We start from the raw sequence: 23,430 nt of genomic DNA, 5'->3' as shown, positions 1-23,430 counted from the left end.
CTAGAAAGTGATCCTAGGTCGTCTCCCAACGAGCAATGGTCAACCGAACGTTCATAACAGATAGTAATAAAACAGTAACGAATTGGGGGGGGGGTGGGGGGTTGTTTGTTTTTGTAAATTAAACAGCGAGCAAATTTTAATTAGAAAATATCAAAATTAAAATATGTTTCCCCTTGATTCACAAGCAAGTCTCTTATCCTAGGTTAAGATAATTTATCCTTAATGAGTTCAACCACTTAATCCAACCTTAAATTAAATTACTAAGCGAAAATTAACATAAGGCTGTCATTATATGATTAAGCAACACATATACCAATTAATCATGAACGAAACTGATCATTAAGCATGAACGTAAATTAAGCACAGAGACAATTAATCAAGCACTAAGCATGCATGAATTAATAGCAACAAATACAAAGTAATTGGTAAAGAGGAAAAACTGAGCAGAATTCAATAGTAATAATAAAACCTCCAAGAGAGTTGTGCTTGATCCTCAAGAGAAAACAACGCTGGAGACTTAGCCTTCCATTAATCAATAGAAAACGAAATTGCAGATTGAAACAGAAAACAAAATTTTATTGTTACGTGAATAGTAAAAACTGAAATTGCAAAACCTAAAATTATTCTTTTTCCCAAAAACGAAAAGACTCCTAAACTAAAATCTTGGTGTTGTTATATAGGTTCTCAGCCCCCAAAGCTTACAAATCTATTTTAAGTCCAAGCTCATTAATAAAATAAAATATGGACAAGATAAGATAAGATTTGATAAAATAAAATTTAGATGAAATAAAATCTAGATAAGATAAAATCTAGATGAAATAATATCTAGATTAGATAAAATCTGGATAAGATAAGATTTGGTAGAATAAAATTGTCTGCTCTCTTCAAGTCCAAGCCCAATTCCAGATTCAAACTCAATTGTTTATAATTCTCCTGAAATTAAATTAAAAACACAAAATTAGTCCAGTAGGCCTAAATGATAAAACTGCATAATTAATTTGACAATTAAGGCTAATCAGTAATTAAAATGGTGACATAAAGGGTTAAGAAATAGGAGAAAATGATGACACATCACACCCCACATGTAGGGCAGTTGCGCAATTCAGCAAACTCATGTCTATACAAAATGCAATCATTACGGCAAGCATGTATTTTTTGGTATTCCATTCCAACAGGACATAATATCTTCTTTGCCTTGTAATGAGTCTTCGGTACGTGTTATCTCCCAAAAGCATATTCTTCAATAACAGTAATTCATTGAAGCTTTTGTCACTCCTCCCAAATCTTGGTTTCAAATTGACCAAAGCTAACACCCCTGATAACCGTGTGTACTTAGTGCATCCAATAAACAATGGAATCTTTGAATCATTATCTAAGGTGTCATAATACGGTGCATTTTCTTGCCTAAAACCCTCTTATCCAAGATCACGTAGCATGTCTTCTATCTGATCACCGACTTGTTCATCAACTGGAGCAGTTGGAGGGGTTGATGACATTTCTGGTAACTCACCATGCCATATCCATTTTGTATAAGTAGGACAGATACCATCACAGATAAGGTGTGTTCTAATGTCATCCAAACATTGTCGTCGCCCATTCAAACATTTAACACAAGGACAAAAGTATAGTCCACCATTGTCAGATGCATTATCTTTAGCAAATTTTAAGAAACCTTCAATCCCATTTTCGTACTCTTCAGTTATGCGTGTTGTTTTCATCCAACGCCAATCCATCTTTGGTGTACTGTCAGACGAGATACATTATTCGATATGCATGCAAACCTCTCTTTTATTAAACCAAATGTGTGACCTTACCCCATTCAGGAAAACATTTTTTTTACTTCATTTTGACTAAAAAGTTAACTATGTTATGTTATTTTTAACTAAATTTTGGCAGCATTTCACTTTGGTCTCCAAGTACACGACATGAAAGCGGTGACAACAATTCACCCCGATCATGTATGCACCCGGAGAACAAAGCAAGATGCAGTGTCCGAAATCTAGTTAAAAATAACACAACGTAGTTAAATTTTTAGTGAAAATGAAGTAAAAAAACTTTGTCTTCCCAGACCGTCCAAACGGACAATTCAAGATTCAATACAACAATTAATCCAAACTATCCGTATTAATTGTTGTATTGAACCTCAAACGGGGAACTATGGCTCGCTCAATGTAGTACTACACACCAGTTTCATGTGAACCAACAATATAATAAATAACGACATAAATGTGACAATGGCATACAAATAAAGTATTCATTGTTAAATGAAGGAAATTAATAACAAACAAAGTTGAAAAGCATAACAGATACTATTGTTGTATTAAAACATTGCCAAAAAGGGAGTGTGAGTGACAAATATCACCTAATGTCATACTTGGGAAATTTGTATGTACTCATATAAGTTTGTGCTATTTTCATATTTATTGATATAAAATCATGCAATTCCACTCTTTCGAATTATTCTAAATATGAACTAATTGAAACTGAGTTTTCAAATAACAAAACAAACCCCATACAACTTGGTAACCTCTAAAAGGTATTAAATAAATAAATACGGGTGGACTATGTAATGGAAGTCAAACGCAAAACTGAAGAATGATTCCAAAATTTTGTTAGGCTGAAGAGGTGTTTAGTGATATGAAGATGGTTGGAATTTAACCTAATGTTCATAGTTATAGTATTGTCAATGATTTTATTTTGTTGCTGCAAAAAAATTATGTGACCTCATGATGTTGTATCGGACATGATCGATGCAGGGTGGGATCCTAATGGGATTACGTTCAATTGTTTGATGCGGGTTCATGTCAATCCTGCGAGAACTGAGAAGGTTTAACAGGTTTACTAGAATTTTAGCATTCAGATTCATTGTAGGGATGACAATCTCGAAGAGGATGCAAAGATTGACAATTCGATGGTCAACAAAGGGGTTGCTGCAGTTTCATATTTATTTTTGGATGCACAGCGAAGTTAAAATGTGTTGTGATGACTGGTTAGAGTTGACAAAGTTTTGACCATCTTAAAGCATTACAGAACCGGTTAGAGTTGACAAAAAATGGTCTTGTCTTCTCTTCTTCAAACACCTAGTTGATGAACTTCTGGCAAGTCTGTTAATGATTACAAGCTGCAACTCCCTTAATGTGAACTACATTGTTTTGTCTGTTAAAAAGTCGAGCAAAGAGCATACTAATTTGGTGCCCTGAATCCACACAGCTTCTCTTCAAGGGATTTGCTGATGAATGTGAAGCTATGAAGGTCCTTGTATGTGGACATGGTGCATGATAAACTGGTTCTTCAACAAGGTGGGCAACTGAATGGGAAGAACAAGGAACTGGTTCTTCAAAAAGACATCGGACTTCAACTCTTTGAGACATGTCACTCTAAATTGAAGGACAAAGAATCCAAAACTGAATCCATTGTTGAGAATCTGCAGGTACAGCTCTGAAAAAGTGAGTTTGAACATGAAGCCTACTTAGCAGCAAAATGTAAAGCTACAGCATATGAAGAATGACACTACAGAATTGAAGATGGAAGTTGCAGTCACTAAACTTGTGTTACAAAATGCAGAAACAAAGCTTAGAGTAACGGTGGAAGAAATGGAAGCAGCTAATGCAGCAGAGGCAAGTGTTGTTGATCAGATTAAGGTCTTATCTATGAGAACTAGTCATTCTCATTCATCACCTTCTGAACCTGGTGCAAGAATTACAATTTCAAGGGAGGAGTTTGAATCCATAGTTCATAAGGTTAAGGAGTCTGATAAATTAGCAGATATCAAAGTGGTTGTTGCCACAACACAGCCACTTTGAAGCTGCAAATGCTACCCAAAAGAAAGTTCTAATGTACATGGTCTTTTTCTATTAAGGCTACAGCTTGAGGGGAAGTCTTCTTATGCACTACTCTATTAACCTTGTTATAAAAATATGAGGATCATTATACATTGAAGGGTGTCCGATTACAGTTTTCTAACGTGTCTCTTTCTTTCGCTCTACTCAATCTCTCTTCTATCTATGCAAAGCTTATCCATGAACTACAGCAGTGCTAGTAAAAAACCACCGTGGCTAGTAAAATGCACAATTTAAAAATAGAAATTGCTTAAAAAGTGGAGTTTTAGTCGACAAATAGTCACCAGAGGCAAAGTAATTGCACAGATTCAATAACTATGTACATTACCTTCTATTAGAGGTATATTCACCCTTTCGTAGCCTTTAGCAATAGAAACTCGAACACGACATCCCAAATATACTTTATTATTCAATTCAAGAACCTGTCATTACAGCAGAAAAATGATTTTCAGGTTAAACTGATTACAACTGAGTATAACTAAGACCTTTCTAGAACTTATTAGTATGTTGTTGTATGACATGGATGACATGATGCGATTTCTCATCACAATATAAACTAATAATTCTTATGCATGTGTAGAGGCTATAACTTAATGTTTTCTGATACGGCTACTACAACTCACAATTTTCTTGTGCAAGGACTAAAATTTAAAATAGGAACTATAAGACACAAAGAAATAGTTTAACCAACGAATTTCTTCTAAACATAGACAAAAGTCAGAATGGAAGAAGCTCAAAATAACCTGCGAATACCAATTACTAATTTCAGTTTACTTTCTATGACTTTGTTGCTTTATTGCACTAAAGCTCACAAATGCATCCAAACACAATATTGTTGTACTTACTAAAAAAAATAATGGAAATTTCTTGTTTTTTATTATCAACAAGTTCATGTGGACTTGGATTGGGGAACAAAAAAACAACAACAGCTACAAGCTGCAAAACAAGTGTAAAAACAGAGGGTACCTACTGCCTACAGTCGAAATAGAAGTGTTTTTTATGTAACGTTTTTAATATTAATTATAAGAGTTTGACTAAAATCTTTATTTAACATAATTTAAATTATAAACAGTAATTATAAATTTCAAACGGGAACAGAAACTTCACAGATTCTTTGAAGCGGACTTAAAATCAAAACAGTTGAGGTATCATGAACAGAAAAGCTAAATTATGTTAACTAATTTGTTATTTTCATTTCTAAATTACTTTGTTATTTGACCTGGTATCTCCTAGAACCTGTGCTACGAAGTTCCTACACAAAGGTTTCTCCATTTGTTCTTCAATTGATCCAAGAAGGAGTGGCACTAAACACTACTGGTAGTGTGCACAAGTCCAATAAATGAGGTTGTGAATTTGAGTTTTCAGGTAGTGCCACAAAGAAAGCAATCCTATCTTGGGCTGTCTTGGAATTTGATGCAAGCTCCATTGGAGCTTGTAGGCCTAGGATCTTCTTCATCAATGAATTCATTTGCTTCTTGGAAGATGAATAGCAACGGAATGGAGAAGGAAGAGAGAGAGGAGACACCACTTCAAGGAGAAGATGAGTCTAGAAGAAGCTCACCACCATAGGAGGCCATGGATAAGAGCTTGGAGGAAGAAGGAGATGAATGAAGGGAGAGGGAGAGAAGAGCACGAAATTTTGTGCTCCAAATGAGCTTTGAAATCTGAAGTTTAATATTCAAATGATCAAAGTTGAAAAAAATACACACACATGACCTCTATTTATAGCCTAAGTGTCACACAAAATTGGAGGGAAATTCAAATTTCACTTGAATTTGAAATTGAATTTGTGGAACCAAACTTTGGAGCCAAAATTTCACTAATTATGATTAGTGAATTTTAGTTATGGTTCAGCCCACTAATCCAAGATCAATTACAAGATTCTCCACTAAGTGTGCTTAGGTGTCATGAGGCATGAAAAGCATGAAGGACATGCACAAAGTGTGACTATGTGATGTGGCAATGGGGTGTAGTAAGCAAATGCTCACCTCCCCCTCTAAAATTTAATTGGATTGGGCTTCTACCAATTCAATTAAATTTATTTCCAATCACACACATCAAATATCCACTTAGTGCATGTGAAATTACAAAACTACCCCTAATACAAAAACTAGTCTAGGTGCCCAAAAATACAAGGGCTGAAAAATCCTATATTTCTAGGGTACCCTACCTACAATATGGAGCCTTATATACAAGGACCAAATATAATGACATCCTAGTCTAATATGTACAAAGATAATTGGACCCAACCTTGGCCTATGGGCTCAGAAATCTACCCTAAGGTTCATGAGAACCCTAGGGCCTTCTTCAGCAGCTCTAGCCCAATCTTCTTGGAGCCTCTTGCTCATGGTTCTAGTGATTGGTCTTCCTAGGGAGGATTGCATCATCCCCTTCCCCTTGAAGAGGAGTTGACCTCAAATCTGTTAGTTTCTCCTCCTCAATATCAGCTTCACCTGCAAAAGGAGTTAAATCAGAAATGTTAAAAGTGGTGTTGACTCCATACTCTTCTGGGAGGTCCAACCTATAGGCATTGTTATTGATCCTCTCCAAAACCTGAAAAGGTCCATCCCCTCTAGGGCTAAGCTTGGATTTTCTTTTAGTAGGGAATCTATCCTTCCTAAGATGGAGCCAAACTCAGTCACCCTCATTAAGAACTAGCTCTTTTCTTCCTCTATTGCCTTTAGTTGAATACACCTTTGTTTGGTTCTCTATTTGGTTCTTAACCCTCTCATGCATCTTCTTTACAAATTCTGACCTAGATTCCCCTTCTTTATGTATAAAAGAAATGTCCAGTGGGAGGGGAATGAGGTCTAACGGTGTTAGGGGATTGAACCCATAGACAACCTCAAAAGGGGACTGCTTGGTGGTTCTATGAACCCCCCCCCGTTGTAGGCAAATTCTACATGAGGAAGATACTCATCCCAAGACTTATGGTTGCCTTTCAAAAGAGCCCTTAAAAGGGTGGATAAAGACCTATTCACTACCTCTGTTTGCCCATCAGTTTGTGGATGACAAGTGGTAGAGAAAAGAAGTTTAGTTCCTAACTTAGCCTATAAGGTTTTCCAGAAGTGGCTAAGGAACTTAGCATCTCTATCTAACACAATGGTCCTAGGAAAACCATGGAGTCTCACAACTTCCCTGAAAAAGAGTTTTGAGATGTGGGAAGCATCATCCACCTTGTGGCATGGTATAAAGTGTGCCATCTTGCTAAACCTATCCACCACCACAAAGATAGAGTCTACACCTCTTTGGGTTCTAGGAAGCCCAAGGACTAAGTCCATACTAATGTCTACCCAAGGTGCAGATGGGATGGGTAAGGGTGTGTATAGCCCATGAGGCATCACCCTAGACTTGGCTTGTAAACAAGCCACACACCTAGTGCAATGCTTATGGACATCTTTCTTCATATGGGGCCAATAAAACTTTTCTTTGAGTAAGACAAGGGTCTTGTCTATCCCAAAGTGGCCCATGAGCCCACCCTCATGGCTCTCTTTCACAAGTAATTTCCTAATGGATCCTTGGGGTATGCAAAGCTTTCCCTCTTTGAACAAATACCCCTCAGCCAAATAGAATCCATCTTGGGCCTTTTTCCCACAATTCTCATAAATGGGAGAGAAATGTTCATCTAAAGCATACAAGTCCCTAATATTATCAAATCCTAAAATTTGAGCTCCTAGGGAGCAAAACAATGTGTGTCTCCTAGAGAGGGCATCAGCTACCACATTTGTTTTTCCCTTTTTGTATTTGATAACATATGGAAATTGCTCTAGGTACTCTACCCATTTTGCATGCCTCTTGTTTAACTTGCTTTGCCCTCTAATGTACTTAAGTGATTGATGATCACTATGAATGACAAATTCCTTGGAAACAAGGTAATGTTCCCAAGTTTGGAGGGCTCTTATTAAGGCATAAAGCTCTTTATCATAGGTGGGGTAGTTGAGGGTGGCACTATGAAGTTTTTCACTAAAATAAGCAATAGGGTGCCCACCTTGTAACAATACAACTCCAACTCCCACTCCAGAGGCATCACATTCTAGCTCAAAAGTTTTAGAAAAGTCAGGAAGAGCTAGAACAGGTGCCTTAGTAAGATTTTCTTTGAGCAAAGCAAAGGCTTGCTCTTGTTTTTCACCCCAGGTAAATGTCACATTCTTCTTCACCAGCTCATTGAGAGGTGATGCAATTATAGAGAAATTAGGAACGAACCTTCTATAGAAGCTTGCTAACCCATGGAAGCTCCTAATATCTCCCACACTTTTTGGGGTGGGCCATTCTTGGATGGCCTTGATTTTCTCAGGGTCCACTTGGACCCCATTTCTACCAACTACAAAACCTAAGAAAACTATATTATCTACACAAAAGGTACACTTCTCTATATTTGCATAGAGGGTGTTTTTCCTAAGGACTGAAAGAACTTGTCTGAGATGTCCTAAGTGATCATCTAGGCTCCTACTATACACTAAAATATCATCAAAATAAACAACTACAAATCTACCTATGAAATCCCTTAAGACATGATGCATAAGCCTCATAAAGGTGCTTGGTGCATTAGTGAGCCCAAAAGGCATCACTAGCCATTCATACAAACCAAACTTGGTCTTGAAAGCAGTTTTCCACTCATCACCCTTTTTCATCCTGATTTGGTGATAACCACTTTTAAGATCAATTTTTGAAAAGATATTGGCACCATGCAACTCATCAAGCAGATCATCAAGTCTAGGAATGGGGTGCCTATACTTTACAGTGATGTTGTTGATGGCCCTGCAATCTGTACACATTCTCCACGTACCATCCTTTTTGGGCACCAACAACACTGGCACAGCACATGGGCTTAGGCTCTCTTGGACCCAGCCCTTCTCCAACAATTCTTTAACCTGAGACTCTATCTCCTTAGTCTCATGAGGGTTAGTCCTATAGGCTGGCCTATTAGGAAGGCTTGCTCCTGGGACTAAATCTATTTGGTGTTCTATTCCCCTTAAAGGAGGTAGCCCAGGGGGTATCTCTTTGGGAAATATATCACCAAATTCATGTAAGAGTTCTTGGACCTTTGGGGGTAAGGTCTCAAATGTAGGAATTGTGACAATGCTAAGGGATGTTTCCCTTAATAGGAGAAGGTAGAAAGATTGTTTAAGAAGGAGTGCTCTTTTAATATCACCTTTTATTGCAAAATGATTTTCCTTTTTAACAATCTTCTTGGAGGAATCCTTTCCCTCTTTTTCCTTCCCCCTGGCCTTTGAAGACAAGACCTTACTATCCTTCTTTTTCTTTTGTTTTTCTAATTTTTCTTCCTCATCCCTCTTATCTTTCATAGTTAGTTGATCTTTGGCCACCTGTGAAGGTGTTTGAGGATGCAACACAAATTTAGTGCCAAGATGGGTGAGGCTAATCTCATTAGTTAGGCCATTATAAATGATCTTCCTATCAAATTGTCACGGCCTTCCTAAAAGAATATGTCCTGCCTCCATGGGAACTATATCACAATTAACTTCATCCTTATATGTCCCAATGGAGAAAGGTACCTTCACTTGTTGGTTAACTATCATTTCCCCTTGCTCATTGAGCCATTGAAGTTTATAAGGTTTTGGGTGGGGAATGATAGTGAGGTTCAACTTGGAAACTAATCTTGTGCTACAACAATTGCAACAAGATCATCCACAATGAGAGAACAAGTTTTATCTAAAATTTTGCATCTTGTATGAAAGATGCTCTCTCTTTGGGATTGAGATAGATCACAAGATTGACCTCCAAGGAGCCTTCTAACCATTAAGAGGTCACCTTCTTCATGAGGGTAGACTTCCTCACTAGACTCTTCACCCCTTACTTCATCTTCACTTCCACTAGAGGAAGGGCAAGAAGTAGTCTCCTCTTGACTACTATAAATGTCTTGACCCCTCATGATCATGGTTTTCTTTGTGGGGCATTGAGAGGCAATGTGACCTCTCCCAAGACATTTGAAGCATTTAATGTTGCTAGTCCTTTCTTGGGAACTAGTCTTAGGGGTGTATTTCTCTATGGTCTTACCCTTATCTTCCTTGGGTTTTGAAGGTGCAGCCCCTAAAATTCCATGGGCTTGGTCCTTCCTTGGATAAGAGTGAGAGCCATAAGATTTTGAAGAAGGCTTTCTTTTAAGTTGTTGCTCCACTCTTATACAAAGTTGGACTAGCTCATCTAGGTCCCTATATGGAAGGAGTTCAACCTTGTCCCTCACTTCCATATTAAGTCCACTAAGGAACCTAGCTATGCTTGTTCTTTCCTCCTCCCTAAGTCCAGCTCTTAAAAGGAGTAGTTCCATTTGTTGTCTATATTCTTCAACACTCATACTCCCTTGTCTAAGCCTTTGGAGCTTGTCCATAAGCTCCCTTTCATAGTAGGAGGGAATGTGTCTCTTCCTAAGGGCACTCTTAAGATCATTCCAATACTCTACTGGAGGATCCCCATGAATCCTTCGTTCTTTAACAAGGGAAGTCCACCAATAAAGGGCATACCCTTGAAAGCTAAGGGTAGCCAATGGAACTTTTCTCTCTTCGCTAATATGATGGCAAGCAAATAGTTGTTCAACCTTCATTTCCCAATCTAAGTAGGCCTCAACATTATCTTTTCCGTGGAAATATGGGAGGCTAATGTTAACCTCTTGAGGCCTTCTATCCTTTTCTCTTCTTTGGGAGTGATGTTTAGTATGTGAACTATGACGCCCTCTATAATAGTCGTTAAGTTCTTCACTTAAACTCTTGCAAGAGTCATGACTACTATAGGAGGCATGTTTTTCTCTTTTCATTTCTTTCATTATTTTTCTTCTTCTTCTTTCTTCCTCTCTTATTTTCTCTCTTTCATCTTGACTTATTTCTTCCACTCTTTTTTTACCTTTTTCTTTTCTCTCTTGTTTTTCTTTCCACAACTTAAGGGATCTCAACTCATCTAATATCTTATACAAGGGGTCCTTAGGAGTAGAACCCTCACCATTAACACTAGATGAAGAATGAAGACTCATGTTGGTTCCTAAGTTATGGTTCTTTCTTGTTGGGGGTTTGAAAAAAAGGTAAAAGAAACTATGGTTGAAACTAACCAAAATAAACACTAAAAAAGGTGTAAAAGATAAGGTAAAAACTAATTGGTAAAAAGAAAGTTATCTAGGCGATTTGACAATGGAGGGTAAAGGAAATAAGTTATGAAAGTAAGCAAGAAATTAAAGTGCAAGAAATGCAAACTAGGCGGATCCTAAGAGTGTTTGGATGACCTCATTTAAGGTTCCCAACAAAACACTCACTATCCTAAGAGAAAATTGCCTAAAATTATTACACACAAATGGAAGTAGGGTGACCTAGCGGAGGCTCCCAACTTACTTCCAATGAAAGGCCTTTTTGTTACAAAATTTGAAAGCAAAGCAAATTGCCAATTACAAAATTACAAAGAAAAAAGTCCTCAATTGTGGTGGCTATTCTCTCTTTAGTGTTTCACTCAATTTGGAGTGCTTCTTAGTCCAATAGCTCTTAAGGTGGTTGGCCCCTTGCTTCTTGACTCAAATTCTTCAAGATATGACACCAATCCTCCTTTCCAATTTCCTATATGACAACTCACAAACAAGGAAACAAAGAGACAAGCAATAACCAAAGACAAAAAAAATGAAATGAAAGCTAAACCAATAGAGTTTTAACAAGACAAATTTCCAAGGATTATTCAACAATTAAAGCAATGAAAAGCACAAAAAAGCAAGCTAGGACTCAAAGAGAAACCTAGAATGGCTCTAGAGTATAGTAGAAAAACTAAAAAAAAAATGACTCAAGAAACCTCTAGTTTTGGCACTTGTTTTCACAATAATTTTCAATTGAAATTTCAGAACTAGGATTGGTATAAAATAGGCACCAATTATAGAACAAATTTTGAGCCAAAACAACAAGCACACTTTCCTTTCACTTCTTTTTTTTTTTTCCTGGACACTGATTTTTCTGCCAACTTGTGAGATTTTTCTTTATTTTTCCTTTAATCCAAATCGCTTGGTTCTTTTTTTATAATTTTGGTCCAGATGTCTAAAAAATTCAGTAAAAGTTTCAGCTCAAAAAACGTAGTGACCAATTCCCAGTAATTTATACACTTTTGTATGTTCAAGTTGTCTGCACCAGCGATTTCAACCTAGAAATCAAGAGTAGTGTTTATGTTGCTTAAGGCTTGGATAGTTACAATTTGTGTTTGCTTATGCTCAATTATCTTGAATAACACAATTCAAGAGAGCTTAAGACTTATTTGATTCACAAATCCAGCCACAACTCAACACCACATCTCAACTTCATCATAGGCATCATGTAGGAATCTTAGAAAACAAAAAAAGAGTTCAACAACAAGACTACTTCTAGTAATTGATTTAAAACATGTTATGAACTAAATAACATGCATGAATTAGACTCAAAATTCAAAAGATAGGCTAAGAATGACAAGAATACATGAAAAAATGTATCTAGAATTCAAAAAACAAAATAAAAATTCAACACAAACTTAGAGCATAATGTGACAATTACTATGACTAAACATGACTCTAAGACAACATGGATTAAGTGATTTACACTTAGATTTTTGTGTTTTTTTTTTCTAATCAATATTTTGGAACAAAATTTAGATCTAAAGGTTCAGCACAAGAATATTATGAATGAAAATTGATAGAACCTAAAATCAACACAAAAACAAGATTCAAGAGTAGATCTACAAAATTTGAACCATAGAAATGCAAGAACAAGTGTAGATCTAAGATTTAATCGGTTTATTTTTTTTGAATCTACTCTAAACAGCACCAAACCACAAGACAATGGAGGATATACATGGAGAATAAAATGAAGAACAAGGAATTAAAGAGAATTCACCGAACAAAAAGATAGAGGAAGCAAAAGAACATCACCTAGATGAAGATGCTCTTGATACCACATGATGCAAGCTCCATTGGAGCTTGTAGGCCTAGGATCTTCTTCATCAATGGATTCCATGATGCAAGCTCCATTGGAGCTTGTAGGCCTAGGATCTTCTTCATCAATGGATTCCTTTGCTTCTTGGAAGATGAATGGCAGCGGAATGGAGAAGAAAGAGAGAGAGGAGACGTCACTTCAAGGAGAAGATGAGTCTAAAAGAAGTTCACCACCATAGGAGACCATGGATAAGAGCTTGGAGGAAGAAGGAGATGAATGAAGGGAGAGGGAGAGAAGAGCACGAAATTTTGTGCTCCAAATGAGCTTTGAAATCTGAATTTTAATATTCAAATGATCAAAGTTGAAAAAAAATACACACACATGACCTCTATTTATAGCCTAAGTGTCACACAAAATTGGAGGGAAATTCAAATTTCACTTGAATTTGAAATTGAATTTGTGGAACCAAACTTTGGAGCCAAAATTTCACTAATTATGATTAGTGAATTTTAGTTATGGTTCAGCCCACTAATCCAAGATCAATTACAAGATTCTCCACTAAGTGTGCTTAGGTGTCATGAGGCATGAAAAACATGAAGGACATGCACAAAGTGTGACTATATGATGTGACAATGGGATGTAGTAAGCAAATGCTCACCTCCCCCTCTAAAATTTAATTGGATTGGACTTCTACCAATTCAATTAAATTTATTTCCAACCACACACATCAAATATCCACTTAGTGCATGTAAAATTACAAAACTACCCCTAATACAAAAACTAGTCTAGGTGCCCAAAAATACAAGGGCTGAAAAATCCTATATTTCTAGGGTACCCTACCTACAATATGGAGCCCTATATACAAGGACCAAATATAATGACATCCTAGTCTAATATATACAAAGATAATTGGACCCAACCTTGGCCCATGGGCTCAGAAATCTACCCTAAGGTTCATGAGAACCCTAGGGCCTTCTTCAGCAGCTCTAGCCCAATCTTCTTGGAGCCTCTTGCTCATGGTTCTAGTGATTGGTCCCTTCCTAGGAAGGATTGCATCAGAATTGAACATGGAGATGGAGAACTTGACAAGAAGTTATTCCATCTAGACAAATCCAGCTCCTGAATAACACCACCACTACTATTTTTGCCACTAATATCAACAACAAAAAGTGGCAATTGACCAGAGAGACAGTTATAGCTCTATTCAAGAACCAACAAGTGATTCACCAATGACAAAAAGTGGTGTTGCAGAGTACCAAACAATCTATTATGGGAGAGATTAAACTGACAGACAGAACAAAGGTTTGTGAGAGAGGGGGAGATGAAGCCAGTGAGACCTCTAGATGGTAGAAACAAGGTTTTGTAGTAGCTATTACCTATTTTGTTGTTAAGATGTTGGTTTCACTATTTAAGTGGGTGGGTTGGTCAGCAAATGTCTATCTAATAGCTAATGAAACAATATTTTGTTGTTAACATCTATTTGACATTAGTAATTTTTGCTTCATAACTGTTGGTGGTTTGTCCATGTGGATGAAATCATTGATTATGTGGTGGACCAGGCAAGAGTAAATTCTCATCGACTGCATGAAAATTAGTTCTTCAACTGACAAAGTTTTTGTTAATGATATGGAATATGGTCGTTGTTGCAGCATATAGTGTTCTCACTTAGGCAAACTTTCTTGTACTGCATCTCCTTTTATGTTCAAAAGGTTTTCAACTACCTAAGAGAATTAATGAAGAGGAAAAAAAGAGAAGATAGGTGGAGCTCAACTTTTAGTTTTATTTGCTATCTAGCTAGTCGTGCTTGGTTGAGCCAAATAAAATATAAAGACAAGAGAATTATAATAAGTAAAGCATGATAGGTATAGATTAGTAACACATTTTATGGAGTAGTACTTTTTATTTATTTTTATTTTGATACAATAATAATAAGGAAATAAAGTCAAGAGAATTAGCTAGCACTAGCTACAACATGTCCATCGCTGCAGAGGGAGGAGGGACCACGAATTCCTCTGGATATTAGTAGTACTTTTGAACTGGAAGCCTGATGATGAGTGCTTTTAAATTTTTATTTAAAGAATAAAATATAAAACAAGTAATTCCAAATGATGTACACTACTATTGTAGTATTTTATAAGTGATGTATGTTATCATGTTAATATAATATTTTTATTAAAGAATTAATTTAATCTCTTAACACTTCTATCAATACTTTTAATTTTGAAAATAAATCAAGATTATCAATATTATTTGAATGATTATCTTTAAAAAAAATTCAAGATTAATAAGATTTTTTTATCTATTATGATCTAAAGTTTTTAATTTGTTGCATAAAAATAAAAAAAACTATATTACAAAATTTGTTCAAATTGAATCTTAATAAAAAAGAATGAATTGACCTACTTTTTAAAGAAAATGTTCAGTGCATTTTTATTTGAAAAATTAAAATCTTAGAAAAATCACTTCAACATATTCCTTTTTTTTCATTATAATTGTAGTTCTAGATTATTTTACACAAACCAAATAAAATCTAACAAATAAATTAAAGAGAATAACAACTTTATAAAATTAATTTTACTATTATTATTATTAATTTATTTTTAGTTTTTGTTGTCCATATATCATTAATATTATAAGGAATATAAATAAAAAATATAATTAATATTACATTAAAACACTAAAATGACAATTATTTTAAAATAAATATTTTCTTATTATATAACAATTAGTATTAGATGAAAGGAGTATGTCTTTTCATCACCAAACAAATACAACACTAGTATTGCGTCCTCCTACTTATGCTTCCAATTTCCCTGTATATAAACTAATTTCACTTTTGAAAGATACATAGTGGTGATTTTTGCTTTTATTATTTTAAATTAATTATTTTAAAATTTAAAAGTGAACGAAACACTAATGCTTTTAATGAAAAATAGAAGAAATGGCTAAAATAAACTTTCTAAAAATATAAAAAATCAAAATAAATTTTTTTAAACTTAATGCATAAAAAAATATTAAAACATAAAAGATAAAAAATATCATTTAACCTACAAAGTGATATTCAATGTAGTCAAAGTGTCAAACACACACTTACTTTATTTTATTTTAATGTGCTTCAATGTGTGTGTTCAAAGTAAATTTTTAATAATTCGTACTGTGTTATGTAAATCAAGTTTCATCATTTCATGTTAGTTTAAATTGATTACTACCCCTCCTACTCTAATATGCCGTCATTATCAATATCACTACAGAAAAGGCTTTAATTTGACAATGAAGTCTCAATTGTACCAGAAAAGTATGTTATAATCTTACCAAGTAAAAAGGTTGGTACAATCTTCTACACAGCACTGAGGTTAAGCAACTAGGAAGCGGCAGACCAAGGATACGAGAACCTGAAATAATGTAACATGCTGAAATATCTAAACATTCAACTGATGAACTAGTGTTAGTATGACTATAACTCGAAGCTTTAACAGGGAAAATAAGAAGCGGATTAAGTAAAAGCCAATGACTGATTCTTAGAATCATACCATTAGTACATTGCCATATAGCATAACAATTTCATGCTATGAAAATGGTATACAACTTCCATAAATAAAAATATTACCAGTCCAAAAACAATTTCAATTCTGTACTTTGAACCTTGTTTGATACCCTCTCAATTGTCCAACTTGAAATGCATATCAAATTGACAAATAACAATAGAAAAACTTCAGATCATACATACAAAGAGACATGCCACAAAATTAATTGTATCAACAACGAAGATTTAAATCACAGCAAAGTTAGCAACACCACCAACAACGGGATCCAAAAAAATTGTATCCAAAGCACTGTTGGTAAGTTGCATATCTCAAAAGACTCTCTCATACATTCTTTTTAACACACTTCTTGTTAATACTGAGATATAATGTACATCATAAAATTTTGTAGGTTTAACTCATTGCTTAAGGAGTCTCACTCATCATTTTGTAATTCTTAATGAATTTTAATCAATAGTAGAAAATGTGTGTTAAATAGTGTAATGGTTTCCATGGATCTTGTTTAGTTGATTGAAGATAATGCGTAAGTCATAAAATTTTTATATATTTTTTATTATAGATAAAAAGAAAATAGTGTCATGTTTTTTGTACTTTATTTTATATTTTATATCATATGGTTTGTTAGTCATGGTCTAAGAAAATCATTTGATACATGGGATCAGATTTTGTGTCATGTCTTTGTCTTATGAATGTTTTGTGAAATGATTTGAAGGCAAAGGAGGAGAATCACAAACATTATAAGTGACATCATGTGTAAGAGAAAAGAGAATTTTACGATGGAGAGGTATCTATTAGGCCACTTGCTGAACTACAACGATGAAAAAGGACAAATGCTAAGCGATGACCAAATTGCTGAATGTAATTGGGGTCCTATTTGAAGCTGAGGATACTACAGCAAGTGTTCTAACCTGGATTCTCAAGTATCTTGAGGATGACCACAAACTTCTTGAAGCAATAAAAGTAAGACTTGTTTTTTGTCTCCCAAAAAGATTTTGTAAATCCATGTAGCTCACAAGTGTTGAAAAGTTTATGCTAATTAATGAGTCAACAAAATTGTTTTGCAGGCAGAGAAAATGGGAGTATATAAAGCTAATGAAGGAGGGAACATGCCATTGGCATGGGGTCAGGCCTGAAATATGCCAATTACTCATAGGGTATGGTATATACTATATACTGCTGTAAATAATGTGATGCAACAAAATTCCATGTCTTGGGTTAATTTCAAGGCAAGTTGCTGAATATATATTTCTCATTACAATCTTGTTTAAAAGAAAAATCTTTTTAAAAAATGGCCAAAAACATGTGAAACTTAAATGACAGCAGTTGAAGGGGGACATACCTAGGAAAACTTAGAAAAAACCTACAAATAAAAGATTTTCAAAAAAACCAACTTAATTAACAACCAAGTTAACACATCTAACAAGTGAATTTTCATTCTACAACAGTGTGAACTTAACCCAATCTCATGCATGTGAGTTCAAACTTCTGACTAGTTTATTTGTCAACTGTAATTATCACAAGTTCATTTATAAAGATTTTAAAAATTTCAACGTGCAACTTCTACTTTTAAAATAACAGAACATAGTTATTAGGTGCTTCAAATGATACAATACTCACAAATTTTACCTCCGAGATATTCAATTTTCAGACTAAGCAATACTCCATTTTAGTTATATCACTAAGTAGCTATTACCTCCGAGATATTCAATTTTCAAATGTTCGCAAAGGAATTTGGCTTAGAAATCACACTTATAAAGAGACATATGTTGAAGATAACATTGTTGAAGTGAATTTCGAAGCATCAAAGAACTTATCTTTCTTTCTTTCCCTGATTCCATCTACTCACTTATCTAATCACATATGTAGTGGGATTTGAGTTTGACTCCTGAGTCCATCTAATCACTTATCTTTCTTTCCCTTTCACACTATGAAAATCAGTCTGTATTGTTATAGCCGCTCCCCTTCCATTTAATTATAGTCAGCTACCTAGGAAGATTTGACTAACTCATTCCTATTACACTTTATCATCATCAACAAAGAACTTCTTTTTTATGTGGGTATCATCGACAAAGAATACTCACGAACTTCACACTTGCAGGCTGTAGCTACCTTATATTTATTAGACAAGAGACAACAGACAAGAGAAGAAAAGGGAGACTACATAGTACTATCTTTACCTATCTTTAGCTAAGACAGAAAATAAAGCAAAGAAGACACACACACCAGCTTTCCTTATTCATCCACCTTGTGTTTCAAATACCATTTTAAGAAACATTCATCTTTAGTATATAGGGTTAAAGAAAACACTCTTGAACTGCTATATAATTCCTCCTCTTCCGCTACCCATCCACCTTATTTTTCAGGAACAAAAATCATATTTAAGTTTTAGAAAATTACCTCCTTATAAAGCATATTAATAACAAAAGTATAAAGATCATAACTAAGTGTTAATTTTTTTTTTTTTCAATGTACTAAGTAGTTTTTTTACATAAAAAGTACTTAGTTTAACTCTTAACATGTACAAGGCAATTACTTTCAACACCTCTCAAATTGTTTCTTACACCCAATTTTAATATAATTTAAAATTGCATTCTGAAAATAATGCCTTTTCGGAATGATAGGATTTACATTCTAAAAAAGTCTTTCTGGATTGTAATTTACATTTTGGAATAATAGATGTTTCGGATGCATGCTCAAAAGAGTGCAGGAAGCAAAATTAAAAATGCACGGAGCAACTTCCCATGTAGGAGATGTACCCACATATTTAGATAAATATTAAAATAACAGAAATTCCAAAATATTAATGAAATACATTGCAGGGAAAAAAATAGTACTTGACCAGGAGCAGGAGTAGCAAATGAAAATGAACCATGGTAAGACTTGGAATAAACAAAATGGAATTAGTGATTTATATTTTGTTGACTGATCAGACAAAATGCCAGAAACTGAGAATGGTATGAATGAACAGTGGATATGAGTATGCGTGCAAATGTAAGAAACACTAAACACAATAAACCAAGCAAATGCTGGACGTAGCTAGGTAAGTATATAAAACAAGATCTATTTGTTTATTGAGGCAACAGAAAAAGCAAAAAGTTAGAAAATAACAGAATGTTCTCTCTATGTCTCCTTTCTTTTGTGTAGATGTGTATGTATGTGTACGTGGTAGTGGTGCAACAACTCTATCTATCTCTTGGGAAAACAACCAGCAATTGTCTAATCAATGATTCTATCTTTGGCTTTCCCTGAAGCTTTTAACTTCTCTTATTGGTTTGCAGGGGGGTAATTTCTTGAGTATGTGCTTCCTCACACACATTTGCTTCCGTTTTTAGTTCTTTTACCTTAAATTTACCCATATGGTTCAAAACACTTTAATTTACTTGATCTGACAGATACAGACTTGATTTGGTTGTTTATGTGTACTAATTTAAGTGCATACTATAAAAGGTGAAAAAAGAAAAAGAATTTAAGATCATTGATTGAATTGAAATAGTCTGGAGCCATTAATTCATGCTGAGTGGTATAATTCTTAAATTTCTAAAAAAATACTATAAAATTTCTCTTAAGAAAATTAGTTTATGATAGTTAGAGGACTGAAATTATTTAATGCAGCAATCTGCTTTTCTTTTCTATTTTTTCCTGTCTCTCAATTAAAATATTATGTTAGCTAAAAAAAATCTAGCAAAGTGATAATTAATAAAGAAAATGTAACTACTTTTTAATTAAGAGAACAAAGAGACGACCAGGACAAAATACTAGAACAAGGTGATTTCAATATCCCTCCCCCTTTCTCTTTCTCTCTTCACATGCTCACATTATATTTATACACCACTCTATAACTACTGGCCAAAGATCGATCCAAAACCTTCCAATTAAGTCTTCAATATGACAGATCCTAAGTCCAATGTTATACCTTCATAAATTTTATACAGTATATCTATCATAATCTATAATAATTAGCATATAGCCAGATGTACCCATGTGGTGGCCATCGAATGGGACACAATTGCTTTGTGACAGGAATGGGGTATGGTAGGAGCAGATAATGATTGTCACATAACACATTCCCTATTAAAATACACATCTTGACCTTCCTGTTTACACACTCAAGAGAGAAAGTTCCAAAATGTGTTGTTTCTGCAGTGGATTTATTACATACTGAATATCAATCTATTTTAACTTGTTTTAGATAAATAACTAGTTTAATTTTTAAGTGATTAATGATACAATTTTACAATAATAAAGCAAAAAAAAGTTAATTGCAGGCAATTCTATTATGTTAGACCACTTATGCTAAGTGGTGAAAATTTAATAAAGTTCAACTCCTTTTACTTCATCATACAATATTTGCTTAAAACTAAAAGTGCTATTATTAGCAATAATTTACAAGATATCATAGCAAAATTAAATAAAAGAATAATATGCATGAAGTCTGCAAACCTGAACAACAAAAACATTTTCAGATGCTAAACGTTTTGTGGAACTTGCAGTAGAAATGGTATCTCTTCCACATGCGACAACCAACAACGGTCCCTCCCTGGATAAAATATCAATCATATCATTCTTTGTAAGTGGCCGAAGAATCAGTTGCAGACTTGCAGATAAAGATACAAGAAAGAGGCTAAAGAATGTAGGAAGAAAGTACAAGAAACTGAATTGAGAGACTAATATTACATTGATATGGGAATCAGAACACTGATTGGATTTGTACAGTATATCAATTAACAAGTCACAAGATTAAGTTTTAGGCCAGAGCATCACAACAGGCACACACAAGCATGTCTTAACATTAATGCACCAGAAATCTTGTAAATTCCAGTAGATGTCTTAGTTGTACAAAATAATTATTAAAATTTACAAGAAATAAATCGTCAAATAATTTATATCAAGGCTCATATTAGATATACTGCTAATGTTCAAAGGATGTTCACTGTTCTGAACCAGTAAGATTATTAATAGTAAGGCCACTCAGACATTTGAATCAGTCTCCAACAAGAAATGAACAAGAAAGTTACTTAGACAAGCTATAGACATTAATGACATCATTTTGCAGGGAAAAGAATAGGAATAGGATTTACTTCTCATAAGTTTCATGAGCAAAACTAACTATCTCTTTTACATCAGCTTCTAAGACAGCTAACAAGCCTATGCATGTAACTTTCATCAATGCATAAGCTGTTTTTGTTATAATTAGATGAGGTAAAGAAAATCTATACCCATACCCATCTTATCTTACCTCAAATTTGATATGAAAAACTCAATTTAACTAAATAGGTAAAGAGGTGAGGCAAGTTCGAGATATAGATGCTCTATTCCATCATGACAATAATTATTTTATTGCAATAATTAAATTATAAAATTAAACACATTTTTTCTTAAATTTCTTTCTTCATCTTAAAGTTTATTTTAATGCATTATTTAGTGCAAAATGTACTTGATATATAATATATAATTTATTTAAGGGAAAATGTGAAATTGTACAAAACAAAATAAAAAGAGTGGGTAAGAACGGATTCAAGAAAAAAGTTTAAAGAGATGAGATCAGGGTTGGGAAAGGAGAAACCTACCCCACTTCCCTGTGCTGCCACCCCTGAATATAACATTCATTCATGATTTTTATATTAAAACATACCTTATCTCATAGTAATACTAACATAAGAAACTATTTCTGCATAATTGCTTTGAAGAATATGCTATGTGGTTCAAAATAAGAACACGCGGTACCTTTAAATCCCAGATGACTAAGGGTTTGGTTGGCAGATGTTGAAGCCACAAGCAAGCTGCCCTTCGTCCGTCTGTTGATAATCGATAAAGGCAAAATAAAATGATGGTGAGAAGATAAACCAAATACACTCAAAATGACAATGTCATTCATTACACAGTCAAAACAAAAGCCCCTACCTACCAGCGAAACAAAAACCGTGTGTTGACAATGCCATTCATTACACATTTTCAAGAAAGCAAAACTAGGGCATGGGTACTTACCAATTCGTACGATACCATCGCGGCACGACACACCTTGAACAGGGCTTAGTGATGGGTCACAGAGTTCTCTTCGACGACAGGGCTTAGTGATGGGTCACAGAGTTCTCTTCGACGACAGGGCTTAGTGATGGGTCACAGAGTTCTCTTCGATGTACCAGTTCTCTTCCGGAACCAAGGGGACGCTGGAGTTGTCTTCGAACACGAGATGAGACGCTGGGTCAACAGTGGAAAGGAAGGCTGTAAAGGAATAATCCCAAATTTGAGGGAAATAAAACAAAGCCGGTTTTCGTCCAAACCCGTTCCTTGAATTTTTTTCCTATATTTACAAAAAAGCCACCCAGCCTCATTCTAAGACGAGAATTTACATTATAAAAAATTATTCTCAACTTTAATAATTAAGTTTACCGCTACGCTACCTTCTAAGGTAGTTCTAGATAATCACTTAAATAGTACCTCGTAAAAAAACATATTTCTAATAGTGCTACCACCTATTCCCATCACCCCAAATAAAACTTCGCAGACTTTGTCTATATCATCACAAATAGATTTTGGAAGCAAGATAGATTGCATCACATAGGCCGGAAGGGCTTGCAAAACTGATTTTGTTAGACTCACTCTACCTGCAAAGGATAAAGTTTTTGCTTTCCATGTGTTAAGACGCTGATCAACCTAATCCAAAATAAATTGGAAAGCGCTCCTAGAGGCCCTTTTGTGAAATATAGGGACTCCCAAATACTTCCCCAAATCCTGAGTCCCTTGGATTCCCATTTCTTGACTAAGTTGATTCCTTTGAACAAACCGCCACAATTTTTTAAAAGAAAAACCGAGATTTTTCTAGGCTAATTTTTTGCCTAGAAGTCCTGCAAAAAATATTTAAAATATTCTAAATAGATGTCTCTGCAAAAAGAATCAGGTCATCAACAAAGGCCAAGTGTGTTCAAATAAGGGGATCATGTCTACTTAAACAAATAGGGTGCCAAACTTCTTGGTCAACAACAACAAATATCATCTGAAAAAGCCTTTCAATGCAAAGCACAAAAATATAGGGAGAGATTGGATCTCTTTGAGGATAATTAGGTGTAATTGTGAGGGTCATGCTTTAGGGGTGATGACAGCTAGCAATCACGCTTTAAGTGTGTTCAAATTGATAGCAGGCCGAAATATTCTTTATCGAGATGC

The 23,430-nt window shown here is 34.7% G+C and overlaps 1 long non-coding RNA gene across 4 annotated transcripts; it reads right to left on the bottom strand.

Moving 5' to 3' along the window:
• Positions 1–2,917: 2,917 nt before the first annotated feature.
• On the bottom strand, positions 2,918–22,374 carry LOC114399104. 4 transcript variants are annotated; one of them, XR_003663645.1, is made up of 6 exons: positions 22,252–22,374; positions 21,991–22,061; positions 20,707–20,803; positions 16,037–16,116; positions 4,168–4,261; positions 2,918–3,424 (listed from the first exon to the last, which is right to left on the bottom strand). It is a non-coding gene; the product is annotated as an uncharacterized LOC114399104 (long non-coding RNA). The 4 variants fall into 4 exon arrangements; XR_003663646.1 differs by lacking the exons at positions 2,918–3,424; positions 4,168–4,261 and adding an exon at positions 6,253–6,292; XR_003663644.1 differs by lacking the exons at positions 2,918–3,424; positions 4,168–4,261 and adding an exon at positions 11,338–11,395.
• Between the last annotated feature and the right edge of the window lie 1,056 nt (positions 22,375–23,430).

The sequence above is a fragment of the Glycine soja genome, chromosome 19, assembly GCF_004193775.1.
Source record: "Glycine soja cultivar W05 chromosome 19, ASM419377v2, whole genome shotgun sequence".
Lineage (NCBI taxonomy): Eukaryota > Viridiplantae > Streptophyta > Magnoliopsida > Fabales > Fabaceae > Glycine > Glycine soja.
The sequence above is the reverse complement of the archived record's forward strand: the minus strand, read 5'-3'. Positions and strand labels throughout refer to the sequence as shown.